The sequence below is a fragment of the Myotis yumanensis genome, unplaced genomic scaffold (genome assembly GCF_028538775.1).
Source record: "Myotis yumanensis isolate MYYU_CA2020_CCGP unplaced genomic scaffold, mMyoYum1.0.hap1 SCAF_1, whole genome shotgun sequence".
In the NCBI taxonomy this organism is placed as follows: domain Eukaryota; kingdom Metazoa; phylum Chordata; class Mammalia; order Chiroptera; family Vespertilionidae; genus Myotis; species Myotis yumanensis.
This window is the reverse complement of record NW_027223752.1, coordinates 33,402,482-33,426,039: the sequence shown is the minus strand read 5'-3', so window position 1 is coordinate 33,426,039 and position 23,558 is coordinate 33,402,482. Positions and strand designations below refer to the sequence as shown.

The following is a 23,558-nucleotide window of genomic DNA, read 5'->3' as shown; positions in this document are numbered from 1 at the left end:
TCTCAGATCAATCCACAGTCTAAGAATTCATAACTGCTTCTTCTCAAAAATGTACTTTTTACTATAAGAACTTTTAGCTTTTCTTCCTTCTTTGGAACACTCTGGATATGGCCTAATTGTGTTTCAGGTTTACAAACCCTAAGACCTTTATAATTTACTAGTGGCCTGGTGCACGAAATTCGTGCACTTCGGGTTGGGGGGGGGGGCGGGTTTTCCCCAGCCTGGCCTGTGCCCTGTCGTAGTGCGGGAGCCCCATGATCTATTGCCCCAAAGAGGTAGGCCCCACCCACCCATCCGGGGCTCCTTGATGGATTGCCCCAAAGAGGTAGGCCGTAGCCGGGGGAGGCCTATGGACCCCTGAACTGGGCAGTGGCGGAGGGGCCTCTCTGTGCACTTGCAGACCCCCGGTGCAGGCACGCGGAGAGGCCTTTCTGCCATGGCCCCCTCCTGTCCCTGATGCTGCAAGTCCCTGCCCACTGCACCTGCTGCGCATGCAGCCTGCTGATTGGTCGTTACTGTGATGGTGTCCCGACCAATGTGCATATTACCCTATTATTAGTATAGATTTCTAGGCAAAGCCTCCAGAATCTTTTTGAGTTTGTTTGACAGTGGTTACATGTATAAAAGTCCCTACCTAGTGCGTGGCACACAGTAGGTGCTCAATAATATATGCTGTTATTCTTGTTATAAGTAACTAGTGGCCCAGTGCACAGATTCATGCACATTGAAAGGAAATTAATTAGAAGAAATATTTTAATATCGCTATTCACCCTTTCTCTATAATAGAGGTGTCAACCAAATTCACGATTAACAATGACAGATGGAAACACATGCGTGTGATTGGTGCCGAGAGCTTTATATGTATCACGCATGTGTGAGTCAACTTAGCCTTTTATAGATATAGAATAAACTTGCTTAATTAGACCTGCTTTCTGATGTAACTAAACTTTTTCCAGCTCAGTGAAGCACCCCAACTTCTCTTTCAGGTAATTGTCAGCAACACAGCAGTAAATATCAACATGAAGCAGATTATTATTGTAGATCATGCAGGGAGAACAAAGGGTAAAATATTTAACTGCAGCAGTGTTTGACTATATTCTGTGCAGTGAGAAAACCTGAAGTCATTTTCAAGGTCAACCATTTCTTACTTCTTTTCAGTCGGGTCAAGTTTCTAAGCTTTCTAAATCTCCATTTTCCAGCTAATGAAAAGAAAATAGGATTCCACCGAGTCTCCTATCTACCTACTCCAGGACTTCTGTGAGGATCAAATGAGATAAGGCACGGGGAAACGCTTCACAGACATTTGGTTATAGTGTGAAATGTTTGCACCTGGCTATAAAGCAAGTCGTGTTCCTGGACTGAAGAAACTGCAAGGAGGCTAGTCCTCGCTAGGGAGAGGAAGCCGGGTGTTGCTACCTGAAGTCATTACCCAGACGGTCGGACACTTACCATACTAGCCATATATATATATATATATATATATATATATATATATATATATATATATATATATATAAAATAGCAACAGAGATACAATATACTAATTCTGAACCTTTTCTCTCTTGCACTTTCAGGGAGCCAGGCTCCTCTTTCGTGCCCTCTAAGTGGTACAAGCACAAGCTACCTGTTAGATTCCTGGGAGAGAGAGGGAATACCGTGCCTTCTGACATACCACACGAGTGACCAACTTATCTCAATTTGCCCATGACTATCCTAATATTAGAACTGGAAGTCTTAGTTCCTTGAAATCCCTTAGCCCCAGGCAAATAGAGATGATTGACTTCTCTACAAGCTGCAGCAAAGACGAAGTCTGTCCAAGTGCAGACGCAGGCACTGATTCTCAAGTAAGAGCGCCTCTTAGACAGGCGCTGTACAAGGCCCTGGGGCATAAAGATAAAAAGTCACAATCATTGCCACCGAGGAGCCACAAGCCCTGTAAACACATCAGCGGGGCATTTATCTCTTAGGACCGAAATGCGATCACCAATAACTTATGTAGCCACAGTGCACAAACTACTCATATAGCAAGGTGCTGGAAAATAGCCTCAGGCGGCGAGACTCTGGACAGGAAATAGAGAGAGCAGTGTGGCGGGGTTCTAGCCCCGCCTCTGCCTGTGCTCACGCTTAGCTTCGGTTTTCTCAACCTTGAGATTCGTCACCTTGAGATTCGTCACCTTGAGATTCGTCGTGTGCTTTTCGCGTGCTGGGGAATCACTTCGGAATGCTCATTAAAATAGATTCCTGAATCTGACCCTAGCTTTACAGAATCGGAAAGGTTGGAGGTGAGGCCCCCAAATCTGTATATTTACACCCACTCCACCCCTCGGAGCAATTTTGACGTTGGCAGGCTATGCGCCATGGTTTGGGAGATAATGACCTGCCTTGGTGATAGGTCTGGCGAGTGATTTAAAAGCTAATAAGGCAACAAGCAAGAAAGTGCTTTGAGAACCTGACAGTAAACCAGTTCTTTGCAAATAATAGTAATCCAATAATCCAAATAATATATTAAAAAATCTAAATAATAATAGTAAAAGATCTGGAGGACGAACTGCAAACACAGCACAGCCCGAACTTGAACCACTGCCCCAGGCACTTCAGCGCAGTCGAGGTGACGGTCCCTTTAAGGCCCTCCCACCCCCCCCACCCGGCTCACCTTCCTGGGGCACGTGGCCCGCCGGCAGCGCGTGCGTGCTGGCAGCCGTCGAACGCCTGAGCCTCCCAGTAGGGCGGTCGCAGCGGCGCGACGCCGGCGCTTGTTGCGTGCGCGCGTGGCCCCGCCCCTTCCCCTCCCCTTTCCTTCCCCCTCCTCCCTCCCCGGGCCTCCCCCGCCCGCGCCGTACAGCTGGGCTAGTGACGCGGGAGCTACCGCCACTGCCGCCGCGTTCTATTTTCTTTTTTTCTCCTCAGCCGGCAACAGCCTGCGCCCTGCCTCCCGCCTCCTCCTCCCGCAGCGCCGGCCAGCTGCAGCCAGACAAGGGCACGCGGGACACGCGGGGCCTCGCTTACACCCGAGAGGGCTGCGGGAGCGCGCAGGCGGCGGAGCGGATCCCGGCGCCGCGGAAGCTGCGAGCGCCCCCCTCCCGGAGGTCGCCGCGCCGTTCCCGGGGTAAGTTGTCACCGTGCCCGGGGAGCGGCGGGGTCCGGCATTGTGTCACTGGCGCGCCCGGCTGGCTGTCAGGGGCTCGGAGTGGGCGCGCACCGTCCAGGGCGGACGCCGGCGTCAGCTGCTCTGTGCTGTCTCGCTGTCACCGGCGTGGGCCGACCGGGCCCGGGGCCGGGGAGGCTGTGCCGAGGCCTCGGGGAGGACCAGTCGGCCGTTTTGCAGCCGGGAGCTGAGTGGCGGGGGTCGGGGCACGCCGGCCTGGCCTCGCCCGGCGTGCGGGGTCGCGCTCGCTGCCGGGGAGTTCAGGGTGGAGACCGCAGTGGGCGCATCGCTGGAAAGGAGGTAGGCTGAGGCCCTCTTTCTTTTATTACTATTATTATTTCCCCTGCCGGCCGACTCCAGCTGCGCGTCCCGCACGGGGGCAGGGTTTGCTTAGCGACGGTGGATTTCCTGAGCGAACCTGGGAGTTCGTGTGAGCCCGGGACTTTTCTGCAGCCCCGGCGCCCCTTCTGGTCTTTAATCTCAAAAACTTCTCTTATTATCCCGGTTGAGACTCACCGAAACCGTTTCCTGTTTATAGATGTAGACTTTATTTTTTATTTTATTTTATTCGTGTAGGTCTGACCCTCCGGTAGGGTTGTGGCTGTGAAGTTGCTGAAAGTGGAAAAAAGTTACCTGTAAGGAGATGAGGAGGGGGAGGTGGTTTTGGGGACCGTAAGACCCGGGAGAAAAGAGGCGTCACAACCAGGTCCCTGGCCGGTTCCAGGGAAGTTCATGTTCTGGCAAAGAGGCCTAATGCTGCTGTTCCCACAGAATGTTCTCTCTGGCAGGCGACTCGTTGGGCTTTGTTGCTCTTGGTAACTGGGCTTGTGTGTGCTTTGTACAGAGGTGCAATAAAACTCCTCCTCAGTTCAATTAAACTGCAGGTATTGACTCCCTTTCTAGATCTACGGAGGTGGGAAAGTGGGTCTTTCCACCTTTCACAGTGGCTAATTCATTTCTTGCTCTTTTCATTCCTCTGGTTTGAAATGTATGTATGAATGATGTGTACACACACCCTTTCTGGTTTGGGAATTCCACACCTAAATTCTCACCATCTAGTGGAGGCTAGTAGAGACATGTGCCTGGCATTCAGTTCTGAATGTATGGGCTTTGCATTTTTGGCTAGAGGCATATTCAACCAGAAGTGAAAATTTTCAGAGTTTGGGAGGGGCGCTCCACTTCCCCCTCAGTAAAGGAAGCATTCAATAAAGCAACAATAATAGCATTAATAGGGAAAGTTCTTGAGGACTTAGTATGTATCGAGCCTTGTGCCAAGAACTTTACTTTCTTGATCTTCTTTAAATAAACAACAAACTTTTTTGGTAGGTATTGGTATTATTCCTCCCCTCCCCCCTTTTTTTTTCCAGTGGAGACCAAAGCTAAACAAATAACTTGCCCAAGGTCACAAAGATAGCTTGTGGTGGAGCCCACACTGTAACCTACTGGATTTTACTCTTAGTTTCTAGTTTGCTTACTTTCTGGTAAAACCAGAGTCATTTTGGAGTCTTTTCAACAGCACTACTTCTTCAGGCTACTTTTCAAATCCTGAGCACTTTAACTTTTTCTCCAAGGTATGTTTGTACAACATTCATGTGTTTGTTTATTCTTCCATTCAGTACTCACAGGTATTTATGTGGTACAGAATGTATGTTAGGCACTGTGCTAGGTTTTGGGGATACTGGAATAAATAAGACAGAACCCTCATGGAGTTCACACTCTTTAAGTCATTTTTGTTTATGTTGTTAATTTTCATTGGTGGCCATTTGCTGCTAAAGGAACTTGTGCCCAATGAATTAACTAGAGGCCTGATGGGTAGGACTTCCCTGTACACACTGCGACTTTTTGGATACTGTAGTAGATATGGCATGTGATACAAGTCATCACCTACAGCTAGACTGGAACAGGAACCGGGTGCTCAGAATCGGGCCTGCCCGGACCTCTGCTCTGCAGTGTTTAAACCCTGAGAGCAAACTCACTGTCAAATGGCAGAGTTCAACTTATTTGCTGAGGTGTGCCTCCTCAGAGCCCTGAATTTGGGCTGACAGAAAGAAGAGGAAGAAAGGTAGAACAAGATGTTATTAACAAAACAAAAACAAAAGATGTTATTGATGCAGGCTGGCAGATGAAGAGACCTTAACATTTTGTCTGGTTTCCTGCTTAGTCTCCATCTCGTGGTGATTGAACGTGTGCTCTTATGTAATGGTGCACCTCCTGGCAGGGGATTTCCTGCTTTGCTGTTGCTGGGGCAGCAATTCCTATAGCTATCCTCTCCCTCCATACACACATATGCAACTTCCAAAGTTAGTAAGTCACTTGGCTTGTTAAAAGTAAGAACTTACTTTAGGTTTATTGCCACTAAGCATTGTTTCACTTTCTTTATGCTTTTCCATCCCCCAGATGAAAACTTGCCTTATGTTTTAAATCTTTCCTTGCGCTCTTTTTCCATATCCTTAGCTCTTTTGACAACCAGGTAACTACTGGTACCTGTTTGTGGGGTCAGAGAATTACAATATCTTTTAAAAAAATTACAGAGTCGCATGATTTTATTCATTTCCTTACCCAAACAAGTGAACTGGGGAGAATGTCTTTAGCAGAGCTGCTTGTAGGCAGAGAAGGAAGGTCAGACAGCACATGTGCATGTCTTTTCCCTCTAGTTCCCCACTTACCAAGAGGTAGCAGCAGGGCTATAATGCCCTCTTATGGGTCTGAAATGCCTACTCGGAGACTTGCATGTCAGCAGACCCATTGGGCCAGGTTATGTAATTGCATGCATGAAGCATTTTACTAAGCTCCTGAGCTGTCATGTGATCCCCAGTTGAAGGTGACAGGCAGTATTCATTTTCCCTTTTCTATCTGCCTGGACAGTTAGGGATGTCTTATTTAGGGGACATTCCATCAAGCAGTAGGAGAAAGATGAAAAGAAATGAATAATAGAAGAAGCCCAGTGCTTTCAAAAAACAACAACAAAAAACTTTGGAAGCAAATATTGCTCTGATGCAGACTTGAGTGGTGAGGGTTAAGACAATTGGGTTAAGGGTAAGCATTGGGACAAATGCATATGTGATGATAGAGACTCTCCCCCAACTTCTCCTCAAGATGGCTTCAGTCTGGGGCCATCCACATATTCCACTGTAGTGAGATTGCATTTAATGGAATGTGTCTTTTTTAAAATTAATATTCTTAAGTTAGGTTGCCATATCGCAGGAAACTTGAAAACTAAAGCAGTGAGAAATAATGCCTGTAATGTGGGAAGGCTATTTTCCTATTGGTGGGAGTGACAGATGCCATTTGAGGATGGGGCTGGGGGTTTTGTAATGGGTATTTGAAGCTGCTAACAGCTGTGGATCTGACCAGTGAAGCAATTTCAGGAAAGCGTTGGGGTGATTGTCCTTGAGCATCAAGATCTGTTCACTCACACCCTGGGTTGGATTCAAGGCAACAGCCTTTGTTCCCTAGGGTGATGGTAAGTTCCGGTCTCTGAGTAAAAATCTTTATCTGAAAAAGTAGAGGTGGAGAAAGAATAACCTTTTACAAGGCTTAGGTTTTAGCCCCGGAGCCTGTCAGGCACCTGTGAATGATTCCTTTTTCTAGTGCTCATGTGTTTCTGTGATGGTGTCCTTTTTCTTTCTCTTTTAGTCTTTTGGCTTGGAAGCAGCAGGGTCCCTCTGTTTGTTCTCTCATCCTTTGATTCTTACCTGAGTGTGGAAGTCTCCACTCTGCTGGTAGACCTTGTAGTGGCGCCAAACTGGTTCACTTTAGCCAGGAAAGGCCACCTGTGCTATTGTCAGGGCTGGGGGACAGTGGAGTCCCTGTGAAGGTATTGGTATAGCAACAGCAGAAAATGCAACTGTAGTGAAAAATAAATGGGTTTCACAGACTCTGATGTTGCCTGTGATGTATTCTCTCTCCCTGGCTCTTACCATCTCAAAAAAGGAAAATAGCCACCCTTGAAACATCTAAAGGCTATATATGCAAGAATCAGAAACAGAATATTGTTGAAGCTTTTTTCTCAAGCAGAAATAGATGCAGTTCCCTGTTACTGTCGGCAGTGTTAGTAAATCCTTAAAAATTACTTGATAGCTATGTGTCCTTAAATATACTATACCTTCCACACACATATATAAATACATACTTTTTCTTTCTTTCTTTTTTCTTTTTGGCAGGGCCCCTTTCCTTGACTTGGGGAATGTTAGCCTGGGATTCCTGATGACAGTAATAGGTTCTCAGTGGGTTTGCAGGTGGCAACATTGGTAACTGACAATTCTTTATTACTCAGAAGAAGATCTTTGTGGTGAAAATGAAATGATTCAGGGTTCTTTTCTTCTGTAGTTGGAGATTGGGCACAAAATCTTATAAGAAGAGACACAAATAGGGGCTCTGTCCCAATTCTTCTTTTCTTACCATCTTTTCTTAGGTAGGGGAATGTCCACTCTTTCCAAGTCCAAACTCCTGCCTGCAGTGACTTGCTTTCACCCACAGAAGTTTAAGATCAGGGCGTGGAATTGCTCTGTGTGCACTCTCCTTGCTCAAATTTTGGCTACACTAGGCTTTGGCTTCTGAAATAGCCAGTAAAATGAAACTGGCTTCTGGGAATGAGATAGGAGTGTTTATCCCATTCTTCCTTTTTTGGGCTGTTCTGAGGTGATCTCAGTGAATTAAGGAAGTGGAGGTTTAAGAATGGGAACTTTGAAAAAGAGAACAAGGTGGTTTTGCTTATTTTGCTTTTTATTATTTTTTTAATATATTTTTATTGATTTCAGAAAGGAAGGGAGAGGAGAGGAGAGGGGAGAGAGAGAGAGAGAGAGAGAGAGAGAGAGAGAAAGAGAAAGAGAGAAACAGCAATGATGAGAGAGAATCATTGATTGGCTGCCTGCTGCACACCCTCTACTGGGAATGGAGCCAGCAACATGGGCATTTGCCCTGATGGGGAATTGAACTGTGACCGCCTGGTTCATATGTTGACACTCAACTACTGAACTGCATTTAAATTGTAGCTGGGCAAACTTTCTGAAGGAAGATAGAGGTGTGTGCGTGTGTGTATATCAGTACACTGAGACAATTTTACAGAAAGCTTGGAAAATAAAGGAGAAAAAAGTCACCATAATTCTACTATCCAAACATTTTCATGTACGTATTCTGTTTTTTTCTTTTAGTTGGTAATCTGAGTACATTCAATTTTGTATTGTTTTTTGAACTTAGCACTATATCATAAACACTTTCCTTATGGCATGTAGCCTTTTGTAATTATTTTTAATGACTTTATAATATTCCATCAAATAGATAATCTGTGATTTAAATATTATCTTCTATACACCTAGATCATTTCTAGGTTTGCTCAAGGAGAGTTTTTTCAGAGGGGTGATTTTATTTAATCTAATATGTATTTTTTAAAAACAGCTTTATTGAGACCATTTATATATCATAAAAGTAACCCATTTAAAGTGAACAACTCAATAGATTTTAGTATATTTACAGAGTTGTATAGCTATCACCACAATCTAATTTTAGAACATTTCATCGCCCCAAAAAGAAACCCCAATTTTAGTCATTCCCTGTTCCTCTACAGTGCTTCCAGCCCATGGCCACCAATAACTAATCTGTTCTCTCTATAGTTTACCTATTTGGACATTTCATATAAACAGAATCCTACAATATGTAGTCTTTAGTAATTTACTTCTTTCACTAAGCATAATGTTGTTGAGGTTTATCCATGTTGTAGCATGTAGTGGTACTTCATTCCACTTTATTGCTAAATAATCTGTTATATACACCTTTTGTTTATCCATTCATCAGCTAATGGACAGTTGGGTTGCATGGTTTTTGGTGACCAGGAATGATGTTATAAACATCCATGTATAAGTTTTTCTGTGGCTATATATTTTTATTTCTCAGGGAGATATTTTAAAAGCTGCATTCAAATTTTACTTTGAAGTTTCCATTGTACTTGGTTATGCAGTTTGTTTGTGGAAGGACAGTGTTATAGCAAAATCTCTTGGTGTTGGGGATATTGCCCTGAATTAAGAAAAGATGTTATACACACAAACACAGAGAATCTTTTGTTTATGAAGTTTGAACTCTCTAATAGCATTGTTTCCAACTCTTTGGTGAGAACTGTAAACAGTAGTGAGAGTTGAGAGATGCAATAGTGTCTAAATTCAGTGCACATGTACTGCTGCTTTTTTTAAAAAAGGATTTTCAGCATGAAGCCTCCGTTCTAAATCACATCATTGTGTTTTATGGAGAGCTTTACCATGAATCCCACAGAGCTTTCCTTATCAAATATAATTTTTAGTTTTCAGAAGCATTTCCTTTCCTTATGAAAAATCCCATGCCAGGGTTTGGGCACCTGCTTGGAGGCTTCTGCTAGGCTGGGGTGTGGAATGCTTACTGAATAGAGAGCCAACCGTTGAAGTAGGGGGTAGGGCTCTACTTGTGGACCTCATTTGCACCGGAGGTTAAAAATATAGATCATGCCAGACACAAAGAGGAACAGATGGTGCTGCTGGGAGTGTCATTTCCTCTATGGGATCCACCCTTGGTTGATTTTACATCATACCAGCCATGTTACTGAAATAATGCAGTAGCTGGTCTTGCTTTCTCTGCTCCTAGATCAAACGTGCATATGCTGGCCACCTGAGTTTTTTATTAGAGGGTCAAGATGGTTCCACCTCAGAGAACTATGTGGGTCACAGGGCACATGTGCTTTGTCCAACAAACAGGACAGAAACCAGGAACTTGAATTATTTCCTCCTATACCTGTATTAGGTTTCTGTGCCTGCAGCCAAGCCCAAGGAATCAGTCCTTCCAGAAAATTCCCGTCCGTGTGTGTGTGTGTGTGTGTGTGTGTGTAAGTGTGTGTGAATGCAGTCGTAACTTCCCTGCCACAAGTCATTGCCAAAAGTTTGGATTCATGCAAATTCTATTCCCAAGTCCTAGGAGTCTCAAAAGGCTGAGTGAAGTGAGACAAGATTATATGAAGATCTGAATTATTGACTATGGTATCCAAATGTTACTACAAAACTCCTTGTATAGCAGAGAGACTCTGTAGGCTCATGAGATGCTGGAGTTGGAAGGATGGAACTTTGGAGATCATCTCATTCTACCTCATTTTATAGAAGGGAAAATGGAAAACGGATGCTCAGAAGCTGACTTCCCTGAGTAGTGACAGGGCCAGGAGAGAAGTCAGAGCTCCAGATTCCTAGTTTAGTGTTCTTTCTACCCCAGTTTGTTTGACTTCTCTTCTCTGGGCCTGTCCCAGGAAAAGGGATTAGGAGCCCAGCATGGTGTGTGATTCATATTGTTAGGAACAAATTCATGCCCCTTCTGTGATTGTGGTTTTGAGTCTAATAGTGAAACTACAAAGAGGAATGAGTCTTTACTAGTAAGGGTAGAACTGTCCTTAAAATGGGTACTGTTGTTCTTAGGTTGGGCCTGCTTAACTATTTTACCTCTGTATTGTGCTTCTTTGCAGTTCGAAAACAACATCTGACTCTAAGCCAATAAGATGTGTCCTCTGAGTCATTTCCTCCTTTGGGTCCCTCTTGCCCAGCCTGGGACAGTGGCAAGAGCTGGTGACATCTAGGTGTAGTAGAACTGCCTGATAATTGAGAACATGCCGTCTGGGAGGGCTGGATGCTCTCTCCCTTCCACCCCATTAACTGGAACCCTTCATGGCTGTGGTTCTGATTTCCTCAGGTTTATATTATGTAGGACCAGCCACCCATCCAAATGCAATGTGAACACTCATCTCTGGCTGTGTGTCTAACCAGCCAGGAAGGAAATAAGCTGACTAGGCTGAGATTATCCTATATAATAAAAGTATAGTATGCAAATTGTTCCCTAGGCTGGGAGTTCTTCCAGGAGTTAGACCAGGGGGCGGGGTCTACTGGGGAAAGGGAGGGAGGCCCTGGCTGGCCACCACCAACCCCATGGAATGCTACCAGTGCACAGGAGCCTCTAGTATATGCTATAAACTTTCCCCATCCCGAAAACCATTGAGCAGTTTTGTTTTCACTGGGTGCTGATCTTTCAGTTGGCATGCTCAAGACATTTCTAGAGAATTAAGAAATGGTATGTTGGCTGGGCCACACCTTTACCAGTCCTTGATTCCCATCCGCCTCCAGGTAGAAACTCTGCCATGGGAAGGCCATCTACCTCCTTGTTTCAGTCCTGTGGGGATTTTGCTTGTTACACAGCAGTATGACAAGAAAAACAGGCTCTGGGTTTCATAGGAGGTCATTGGTCCATCTCCCTCCCTTTACTTGCACCTTGAAGCCATAATAATTTGTGTGCTGATAATCTGGTTGGGCTTGACATCAAGCTGGTGGGAGGTGGGTGCCTGATTGCTACAGAAACTAAAAGGAAGTAAATCTAATCATTTGTTTGGCAGGTATTTAGTGAATACCTGTGGTCGGTGCCAGGTATGTATACCCACCTGAGCTCTTTTGGGGATGGTAAACAGATAACAAAATGGACGCGATATTTGCCCTTGAGGAGTTAACACTGTGGGGGAATACCCTTGGATTATTTAATTTGAGAGTAATGGAGGAATGTGTTGTGTACAGTCAACTTTCAGCTTGACTACTCTGAAGGAGTCGTTCTGACTTTTTTAGTAACATCTGTGCCCCAAACCAATAATCACCCTGGAAGGGAGGAGCGCTTAAAAAATATTCTTGGAGAATTCTTCCTGGACTCCCAAGTAAGAAGGCAAATTGCCTTTCACTGCAGAGTGAGCTAGGTCTAGGAATTTGGTCTGGTGTGAGAATGCCTGTTTTCTGGCTTTACATAACCAATCAGCTTTTCATGTGGGAACATTTTCTAACCCTGAAATAACTTTTTTTTTTTTTTTTTTTAAGAGGAAAGCAGTTTTGGCTTCAACAGTGAGAAATTGGGAGAAGAGAAATGGATAGATAGGATCAGTAGCATGAATTCCTTGGGAATCTTTTTTCTCCCATCTTCCCAAGCCTCAGATTTTAGATATAAATGTTGATTTGTGATATCTCTCATCCTAATATATCTGTGTCTTTCTAACCTGCTGGGGGCAGTAAAGGACCTAATACAATACCGGCAAAAATGAGACTCCCAATAAATGCCCTTTGGTTCTAAGGGCTCCTAGGATTGCAGACTGGGTAGTCATCTCTGTACAGGTCCAGGTTCCAGGCTGAGATTGAAAGTCACCTCAGGTCAGTGATTGTCTCATCCAATCCTTTGTACTCAGCTCCTGGATTAATTTGTTCACTGATAAGTGAGTGATCAGGTGTAGACGATTAAAGGAAAAGGTGAGAGGGCAAGGTAATTTTGAGGACATGAGCCTTAATGAGGAGGAATTAGAGTGGTAGTATTAATGAAATTCTAAAAAGAGACATTCGGGCCTGACCAACGTGGCTCAGTGGTTGAACATCAACCTATGAACCAGGAGGTCACGGTTTGATTCCCAGTCAGGGCACATGCCCGGGTTGTGGGCTCAATCCCCAGTGGGGGATTTGCAGGAGGCAGCCAATCAATGATTCTCTCTCATCATTGATGTTTCTGTCTCTCTCTCCCTGTCCTTTCCTCTCTGAAATCAATAAAAATATTTTTTTTTAAAAGAGACATTTGGAGGGAGGTGTGCTTTGAATGAAAAACTAATATAAACTAGGAGATATAATGCTGTTAATGTTCACCAAGTTCACTGTGACTGGTACCAGGAAAAGAAGACAGCTCGGGAACCATGGAGGTGGGAGGAGGTGAAGGAAAGAGGGGGTGTTGGAGGTTGTTCAGAATGTTTTAGCAAGGTCAGTCATAAACACAGGACTCCTTAAGAATTTGATCTAAGAGCAGAAAGTACCCTTGCTAATTTTCAGGTGCAGGTCTTTGTTTCTAGAACTCTTATCATTCATTTAGAAGCCTCTGGAGGCATTAGTCACGACCTAAATTTAATTTACACATGTGCATCTTAGTTTGGCCTTACTTACATATATATTTAGCATCCACTGTGAATCCAAAGTAGTTAACACAGGATGGCTCGTTTCTATTTGTTCTCCAGAATCTTTTGGGGGTGGTTCTATTATTTCTGGAATTATAAAATACTAGAGGCCGGTGTACGAAATTCGTGCAGGGTCCTTCAGCCTGGCCTGCAATAACGCCAGCGTCCCGTACCCTGGCCTCTGGCCAGAGGACCCTCCCTCCGTGCAGCCAGGGTGTGGGACCTGGGCTCACGTCGCAGGGGCTATGCCGCCAGTGCCCCCCCCCCCCCCCCCACAAAGGCACCGCCATCTTTGCCGCAGAGTGATGGTTAATTTGCATATTACTCTTTTATTAGATAGGATAATGATGTGGGTCATCTCCTTTGAAGGTCTGTGTATGCTGTTGAAAAAATCACATCTTTGAAAGAAACGCTGCTCTCTATAAGTACTGATTTCTTTTTTTGGTGTATATATATAACAGTAGAATAAACAGATTTCAGAGGCTCTGGTGTTGGTAAAACTTTCTGTGAATAGCAACAAGGTAGGTATTTTTCAAGCAGTGCATCTGAATGCATTTATTAATTGAACAAATATTCATTGAATGCTCTTTGCCATATAATCACCCCATGCCTCCTAGGAATTCTTTTCAGCACACAAGTTAACAAATTTTTTGAATTGTTCTCTAGTGTTTTGGTTAGTCTCATTTATCCTTATAGATTTCAAGCCCCTTAAGGATGGAAAAGCCTGGTTTAAGCTTCCCTCTGCAGGTGGGGTATCCATATTAATAGCAATAAAGACTTTTTTCATTTTACAAAGTGTTTTCAGGTAAGACATCATATAATAAATACTGTGAGGAAGGTTTTAGTCCGATTTTACAAATGGGGGGAAAAAGGCCTTTGATAACCAGTAGACATTTATCATTCTCTGTACATGTAAATAGTGATGCTGGGTCAGTTAGGGCTCAGGCTTAATCATACATTTGTTATCCCTTGCAGGGAAATAGGAAACCTCCTGGAAATGCAGATTGGATAAATTTTAACTTCCTCATGAAAAGCAATATAATGACTTATTCCCTGTTCCCCCACCCCCATCTCAGCATAGGTACTCAAGGTCACAAAAATGTGCAAATGTATATAATTTGAAAGGGCAACTTTCATCTCCTATGGGAAAAAAGCATCTCCATATAGCCCAAGGGGCTTTTATTTTTATTCTTTGGAGGAGAGGAGACCATAGGGATAAAACCCTGGCATCTAGAAATCCATGCAGTTTTTGGGTTTTTAGAGGGTCCATTTGGGGATATGCCAGAGCAGAAATTCTGAGTTCCTTTGGTTCTGAGGGCTCTGTGATGGGGATTTTGAGTGGCTCTGCAAACTTACTCTATATCATGCCTTGTTGCTGTCTTCTTTCTGTCTTTCTGCAGAAAGTGTGTTCTGACTTCAGGGAGCAAAGGTGGGTCTGGGGCCTCCTTGAGATGCCCCCTCCCCCTCAGTGCTGTTTTTAAGAACTCATTGGGGTTCCTGAAGGAGTGTCCTTCCTTTTTTTTTTTTTGCTGACCCAGAGACCCAGGCTCTCCTGTAGGTGAGGCTTGACCTTCTCTTCCCCATTGCCCTGCCTTTGTTTTCAGAGCCAGATGAGCCTTAGGTTGGCCATGAGGAGGTTAGAGGTGAATGTTCTGCCTCACCCATGACAGCTTAGATTGAGGAAGCATAAAGCAGTGCTAATGTTACAGGGACAGGGTGTGCTTGACCAGCTCTGTCTGTGTTTTCCATTTAGTTGGGAAAGTGGAGGAGTAAGACTGGCTGTGGGCCACACATAGTTTCCCCCTTTCCTGTGGTGAATGAAAATGGCCAATTGTTTTAAGGAGTGGGTACTGAGTGGGAAGCAGTGGGAGACAGCTGGACTTGGAACCAGACTGATCGTGCTTTCAGTCTTAGCTCAGCCACTTACCACTTGTGTGACCTTGAGTAAATTTAACCTCTGAACCTCAGTTTTATTGTAAAATGGAGATGATAATGTCAACATTACCTCTCTCTAGAAGGGTAGCTACCAAAATATTAAGGATTACCTGGGCTGGGGAATTCTGGGGTCAGGAAGGGTAACAGGAAACTATAACTTCTTAAACTTCCTTTTTGTGTCATTAAAATTTTTTTACTGATATGTCTAACTTAAATAATTAATTAAAATTATGTTTAAAAGTACTCCCTCCTGAGAGTATTATGAAAATCAAGCCCTGGCTAGGTAGCTCAGTTGGTTAGAGCATTGTCCTGATGCACCAAGGTTGTGGGTTTGATCTCCGGTCAGGGCACATATAAGAAGCAACCAATGAATACATAAATAAGTGAAAGAACAAATCTCTCTCCTTCTCCCTCCCCCTCTCCCCCTCTCCCCCTCTCCCCCTCTCCCCCTCTCCCCCTCTCCCCCTCTTTCCCTCTCTTCCCTTCTCCCCTCTCTCTCAAATCAATTTAAAAAATAGAGTAAAACGGGATATTTAAAACACTAAGTATAGTACCTGACAACTGAAAGATACTCAAATGGCAGTTTATTTGGGGAAGATATTAATTAGTAGTCAATCCTTGCTCTTGTAGTGTTAGATTTTGTGTCTAATTTGTATGGCTTTGGGTAAATTTCTTTAAGCCCTAGCTTCTTCAACTGAAAATGGAGGATTGCAATAGTATCTACTACATATAGAGGGTTTGGAAGAGACATGGAAAGCAGTTAGCCTGGTATCTGGCACATAGTAATTGCTCAGTAAAGGTTAACTGTTATCAGCACTGGCCAGGGCCACAGATGGAAAAGGCACCACTGATCTGGGTAGAGGGGATTGTTGAGGGTCAATTTTGTGGAGCTGAGTGATGTGGAGAGGCCAGCTTAGGACCAGGTCCTTTCTCTACTCCCCAAAGCAGATGGACCACATGTAGAATGACAAAAAGGAGGGGCTTGTTTTCTCTCTTCTTTCTTCTACATCCTCCTGGCTTGGCAGGTGGTAGACTCCTTACTACTGCCCTTGAAGCTTCCTGTGTCTCAACTCCTTCAGGTCTAGTCTCTGTTAAACTGCCCTGCTGCTGTAGTCTACACTAACATCTTCACAGTTCTGAGTCTTCTCTTTTCTCCCTCTTTCATCCTGGAAGGCCTTCACAAGGATGGGCTCAGCTTCTCTAGGGCAAGGCTTCTCTCCATACCACTTTAGTACTGTCCATAGTTTTCTGCCTGCTGTGTTTGTGGGAAACTATCTACCTGTTTGTGGGTTGAATGGTTGAGTTGAAGCCAGACTTGGTGGGAAATAGGTTTTGAGTTTTGCTGTGGGGTCCTGTTCTGTATAGCCACATTTTGCGAGGAAAAAACGCTGCGTGATGTCAGCCCAGTATTGTTTATAGGGAATGAGAAATTCTCATCTCCAAACTCAGTTGTGGGGCCGAGCAGATTATGCCCCCAGTTTCTCATCTTGGGTTTGTACGGTACTTATACTTCTCACCCTTACCCTGTCATTTCTCTCTTTATCAGACTTTACCACGTTTGCCTTGCTCTCTCCTTCACAGGGGTCATGGAATACTTACCAGTTGGTAAAAAATATAGGCGATGCAATGTCAAAAGTTGTACCTATCTAAGTTTGCCTACTGGCCTGGATGAAGGAGTGTGCATATTTTTTTTTATTTATGTTTTTGAATATATATATATTTTTTATTCTTTTTAAAAAATATTATAATAAGTATTACAAATGGTATTACATATGTGTCCTCCCCCCCCCACCCTTGATAATCCCCTGCCCTCCTTTACCCCCCAGTGTCTTATGTCCATTAGTTATGCTTATATGCATGCATACAAGTCCTTCGGTTGATCTCTTACTCCCCTCCCTTCTGCCCCCCAACCCTCTCTGGCCTTCCCACTGCAGTTTGACAATCAGTTTGAGGCAGCTCTGCCTCTGTATCTATTATTGTTCAAAAGTTTGTAATGGTCTTTATTATCCATGAATGAGTGAGATCATGTGGTATTTTTCCTTCATTGACTGGCTTATTTCACTTAGCATAATGCTGTCCAGTTCCATCCATGCTGTTGCAAATGGTAAGAATTCCTTCTTTTTTACAGCAGCATAGTATTCCATCGTGTAGATGTACCACAGTTTTCTAATCCATTCATCTACTGATGGGCACTTAGGCTGTTTCCAGATCTTAGCTATGGTGAATTGTGCTGCTATGAACATCTGGGTGCATATATCCTTTCTGATTGGTGTTTCTGGTTTCTTGGGATATATTCCTAGAAGTGGGATCACAGGGTCAAATGGGAGTTCCATTTCCAGCTTTTTGAGGAAACTCCATACTGTCTTCCATAGTGGTTGCACAGGAGTGTGCATATTTATACAGACTATTGCACTTGATAATTTTTGTTTATTTCAAATATACCTTTTCCCAAATTTGTAGTTAGTGGTGGTTGGCAAACCTTTATTCCATTTTTCTTTGGACTATATACTTGGTATTGAGATCACATTTTATAATTCCTCATCAGGATGTAGACGAGTTGGCTGACTCCCAGCCTGGTTTCTTTTCCTTATTTATGGCATCAAAATGCTTCCTCTTGGCTTGGCAAAAGGGATTCCTGGAGGACTTTGAAAGACCTCATGGAAAGGACCCTCCTACTCTTAGCTAATTGCAAAATCACACTCTTCAGTAGAGAAGCCACCCTCCCAGCTACTTTATGAAAACCCCTCTAAAACACAAGTTGTTCAGGCTGTTTATCATGTTTCTGTAGTATTTATCCGGTTTTTGAAGATAGACTTGCTTAAATTCATTCTGGTTATAAGGGTGATGCCTGGAAGTTTTGTAGGGGATACTTATAAAAGAACGAAGCTCTGGGTTTATTTCAGGCTTAACCATGAACTTGCAGGAGCAGCTTTGGGGCACCAGGAAGAGAGGAATGGCACACTGCCTTGCATCTATCATCTAGAATGCTATCTTTTGGGAATTGTATTGTAGGCAGTCCTTGGCCTATGTGATGTGAAGCCTGGGCATTATCAGAAATGAACCAGATGGTATTTCTAGTAAAACTGGCAGATGTTTTTACTATCAGAATTAATTTTAAAAATTTTACATGTAAATATAGACTTATGGAAATCTCCCTTTTGGGGTTCTAGTGCTCCCTTGCCTTTATTTATCCCTTGCTTCTGGCCAGAAATGACTTTCAACTTTGTGTCTTCCCATCCCCTTTGGTTACTTTCCTCACTAAATGGGTCATTTGTGGTGGAGAGATATAAAGTGATTAGTCCTCTCAGTGTAATTTGAAGGTGGTTGATGGGACCATGTGCCAGAATGTATCTGCTACACAGATAACATTGGTGATGAAAATGTTCATCACTTGAGTTATTCCTGTGGATTAGGACATTTGGATATAGTGACTGTATCAGGGTCACAGAGCCCAGAAAAGAAAGAAGAAAAATCCTGTGGGGATTGGGTCAACGCAGAAGTATTGAGTGCATGTGCTGTGGTAGATGCTGTACAGATCAGAAAACCAAGCTTAAAAAGTTAAATACTATAATTTCCTGGGTGGGAGCTAGAACCAAGGTTGGAGTTGGTACATAGCCTGTGTTTTTTTCATAGCAGATAAAATATATGTGGATTAGGAAGTTGGGGTGGAGAATGAGATGGTGAGGGAGACATAGGACAAATGCCTAGAGAGAGGAAGGCAGGGCCAGGTTGGAGCTGCAGTGGAGGGGTGCTTGGGAGTGGATGGTCCTGAGTGAAGGGTGTGGAAAGGAGAGGTTGGTTAACAAAATCACACTGAAGGGGAAAATAAGGTGGGTTATCACTTGGGGGCGGGTATACCATTGGTAGGATGGCAGCTCTTCTCTAAAGGAAGCCCTGCAGGTGGCAGTTGGGCCCTGGAGGAAGCCTTTTAACCCTGGTATTTATAGACTGGTCTGTACTCCACTGAAAGGCAACTCCCATTTCAGTTAGCGAAGACAGCGTTATCTGCCTTTGACACACTGCATTTATAGATCCTTATTTGGCCCAGCTGGAGAGGCTGGGTAATATCCTGTTATATTATCATGACTCCCTGCTGCCTCAGAGGTTGTGCAGGGACAGTTCCCTTTAAATGACCTCTGCCTGCAGCCTTTCCTGCAGGTGCTCCTTTTCCTCTCAGGGATGAATTGGAGTCAGGACTGGGAGAGGTAGCCTTTTGTGTCTGTGTTCAAGGTAGCCAGGAATTCCCTGGAATGATGACTCTGATTTGTTTCTAGTTCCTTGCCACAAGGCTGGGGTTGCTTTGCCCTACATGCAGTCCAATTCAACACTGATTTATTGACACGTATAGTATGTGTGTGGGGGAATGGTATACAAAGATGACTAAGACAGGTCTCTGACCCAGTGAGGGGGATGCTGAGTAAACAGCTCCAATGGTAGGACTAGTTCCTTTTTCTTATAGCAGGAAATGTTCACAAACTCTGTTTTGTCTAACTTAAATGATTGTGAGGATTGATTATAGTAATAATGAATTGAAGACTGCTTTGAAAAATATAAAGCTCTAGATTCATGCAAAACTTTCTTAATATTACAAGGAAGACTCATAATAAAATATAACACATATTGAGTGCTTTCTATATGCCAGACACTGTTTTAAGTGCTTTATATGAATTAGCTTATTTAATCTTCGCAGCAATTTTGAAGTAGGTTGCTTATATTATACTCATTTTATAGTGGTGAAAAATGATGCTAAAAGAGAATTGAAAACACCCTTCTAGAATGCACAGAATGGTAAGTAATAGCAGAACCAGACAGTCTGAACTCTTGTTACACCTTGTGGCCTCTGTAAAGACCCTGGGGAAGTCAGAGAATGGAGAGGGGATTCTATCTAAAGTAGAGGCAGCAGCCAGGACTTACCCTCAGAGACCAGAAGGGAGCAGGGAAAGGTCAGGCTGTGCTTGAGAAAGCATTAGCATTTCTGCACAAACTTAATTACTGAAACTGGTTCCGACTTGATGCCATATTTCTTGGGTAGTAATGCAATTGAAATAGATAATTGAAGTCAAGGAGGAAGGACACAATTGATGAGCTCACATAGTATGTGGATGGACAATTATTTACTCTGATTAAAACAGAGGCAAAATTTTAAAGTTAGTGCTTCTTTAATTTACACACCAGTGCAAAGACCCAGGCAGTGTGCTTTATGTTGGGTCTTTGAAAGAACACACATTAAAAAAAAATGCACAAAACTCTTCCTCTCAGCCTATTGCTGTTGAAGTTTCTACTAAGGATATGTGTTCAATCATTAATATGCACTGTATCCATCTTTGGCAGTTATTTTCCAGAGAAATCAAGCTCCTTTTTTTTTTAAAGATATATTTTATTGATATTTTTACAGAGAGGAAGGGAGAGGGATAGAGAGTTAGAAACATCAATAAGAGAGAAACGTCGATCAACTGCCTCCTGCACACCTCCTAGTGGGGATGTGCCCACAACCAAGGTACATGCTTTTGACTGGAATCGAACCTGGGACCCTTCAGTTTGCAGGCTGACGCTCTATCCACTGAGCCAAACCGGTCAGGGCTCAAGGTCCTTTTTTGAGGCAACTTCTAGTTAGGTATTTCCAGTGTGGGAAGATTGGGGCAAACATTTATGCAGATGATGGAGAAGGCAATCTCTTCATCAGATGCATGTCATAAGGTCTGAGAATGTCTCTGAATTCCTGTTTCACTCCATTCCATTTGTCAACAGCTTTTTTAGCTTGTGGTCCCTATGACCGAAGTACCACTCTCATTAGCAGTTAAAGGGAGTTAGCCATCATCGTCTCATGACCTAGTTTCCAAATCTTGCGATGGCTTCAGAAGTTTCTTAGAATACCCTAAAGCAGTGTTTCTCAAAGTGTGCTTTAGAATCACCTGACCTACCCTGTATGGGAATCAGTTCCCTGTGGATGGGACCCTGGTATCCAAACACGCTTGCTTTTGCTCTGGTTCTGACATAGAGCTGGGAAGCCAAGCCCAAGCCCACCTCAAGATGTATAGCTGCAAGGAGCAGTGTGAACAATCTTCAAAGCTTCCTATTTTCTTTTTCTAATGAATGTGAATTTTGCTCCTGTTTCATAATATATCCATGATAATTTTAATATTTAAAATGAATTACATTAACATGGAATAAATTTGAACCTCTACCAAGATTGCATATTTTGGGGGTCAGATTGCTTAGTTTGTAACCTTGGCCTCATGAATTGGTATCTGTATGACCTTGGGCAAGTTTAACCTCTCTATCTTGTCTAAACATGGAGATAGTGATAGTATCTACCTCTTAAGGTAGTTGTGAGGATTAAATTAGATATTAGATGGAAAATATTTAAATCCAAGCAGTCAAGGGTCAGTTAATAATGATGCTTTTGCTATTATCCTGAGGTTTCATGTTACTGCAAGTATACTAGTAACCACCCGTTACAGAATCTAGTCCCGCAGGATGACCAAACACCTCACTCCACATTGACACAGCCAGACACAAGCATAATTATAAAAAGACCTTTGCCATTCAAAGAAAGCCTCAGCAGAACACTGGGAAAATGCTTTCTGATAACAGATCATCTCAGTCACATTCAAGTTTTAGTTCTCTGAGGACCCTGTGTGAAGAGTATAGTGTGACTATTCTCAGGTAGTCAGAATCTGTCATAGATAGGAAGGAAGTACTTGTTTAGAAAATGTCAGACACTACACCAATTTGTTTTAACTACCTGTTTGTTCTTCATTCAATCTGCATTCCTCCTCACCCCCGACTATTATTGTTTAATGGTTAGGAAAGAGGGTTCATTGTACTTTTCCTTTGTAAAGGTACACATGTTAAATTCAGTTTCCCCATAAACTTGTTTTTTTAGTTGTATTTGTTTCTTGAAGAAAGATTAGGAAATACAGATTACTCTCAGTCATGCTATTTCCCTTCCAGAGCTCACTCAATGTTCACTTGTTATTTTGCTACTTCAGTCTAGGAGGGTCCGAGATGGCAGAGTGGCCCACAGTGTATTAGAGGGAGGTCCTCCTGTGGCTCATAGCCTTATACTGGGCAGCCCTACTTGGGGACAGACACTCAACAATACTTTTGTTTCAAAGTGTTCTCTCCCCTTCAGAGCACTTAGTGAGGTTTTCAGTGATGCTGCATACTCAGATATTAGTCCTGGTTCATTGTAGATTCTGCTCTCCTGGTTTTGTGCTCATTTTCACATAGCCAAACAGTGAGGGATCTTGGGCCTTTTTTCTGCGGTAGGAACTAGTACTGCCTCTCAGGGTTGATACTTTGCTGTCTCATCCCTCCTCCTCACTAAATGCAGCTGAGAAGGCTCTACCTAGGAGGAAAACTCATTGGGTAAGAACCGTGGTTGGCAAACTGTGGCTCTCGAGCCACATGCGGCTCTTTGGCCCCTTGAGTGTGGCTCTTCCACAAAATACCACGTGCAGGTGCGCATACAGTGTGACTGAAACTTCGTGGCCCATGCGCAGAAGTTGGTTTTCAGCCTGGGTCTATTTTGAAGAAGTACTGTTGATATTTGGCTCTGTTGACTAATGAGTTTGCCAACCATTGGGTAAGAAGAACAATGCCTCAAGATTTTAAAAATGTAATGCTTCCTCCCTCTCTTCTTTTCTTCCCAGAATAAAAGCTGCTAGTAAAACTTTAGTGCAGGACTATTGAGATGTATTTATTACTGTTGTGATGGACAAAGGAATTGTCAACTCTTTTGTATTGATCCCCTTTACCCCCTTACAAATGGGAATTACAGGAAATCACAACTAGCATAAAAAACCTTGGGCATACGGAAAGGATAGAATGTGTAACTCCCATTCCCGGGCAGAGTGGCCAGACTGACTGACCTTAGAATTTGGTGGTCAGGGAGCCAAAGCATGGCTTGAAGATATTGTCACCATCTGGGAATTGAAACCCAAGTCTTCCTGTTCTCAAACTTTTATGTCATCATCACTGAGCCTCTCCTTTTCAGTCATTAAACACCCTGTGCCAGTTCTTTCTTTTATAGGTTTCTGTCAGCATCACCACCCTGGTCAGATCTTGTCATCCTGTCTGGCCTCCCAGGCTGCTTTAGTCTCCCTTGTCCTGTGAACATTGTTCTTGTCTCAAGTGAGACTAGGTAAAAGATTGAAGAAGCCCTGTGCGTGTGGGAGGTAGTATTACCAGCCCTTCCCATGGTGACATACTTCTTGAGGGTGAGGACCATGTATTCTGGTGCCTCTCACATAGTGGGCCTTTAATAAATGCTTGTTGAATTGGTCAAGTTTCCTCCTCAAGACCTTTCTTTGGCTCCCTTCCACTTAACTGATCCAAGACTGAATTTCTCTGCCTGTTTTTCATGGCTCTACAAACTGGCCTTACTGAAAGTTGAATGCTTAATACTTTGTGGAATAACCAGTCTGCTATGTGATAGATACTAGGTAAACTATAAGAATTATCCCTTGCCCTGAAGGATCTCAAGTGGAATTTTTTTTCCTCTTCTTCCCT

At 43.4% G+C, this 23,558-nt stretch overlaps 1 protein-coding gene across 3 annotated transcripts in view; it reads left to right on the top strand.

Annotated features, from left to right (window-relative positions):
* Positions 1-2,829: 2,829 nt before the first annotated feature.
* Positions 2,830-23,558, top strand: part of SUSD6 (sushi domain containing 6) — a 98,459-nt gene continuing 77,730 nt past the window's right edge. Inside the window, exon 1 of one of the 3 annotated variants that reach the window (XM_070417532.1) lies at positions 2,830-3,106. The gene's annotated coding sequence lies outside the window, so the exon portion shown is untranslated. Of the gene's footprint in view, positions 3,107-3,365; positions 3,446-23,558 lie in introns of those variants that run through there. The other 2 variants (XM_070417549.1, XM_070417541.1) reach the window with 2 other exon arrangements.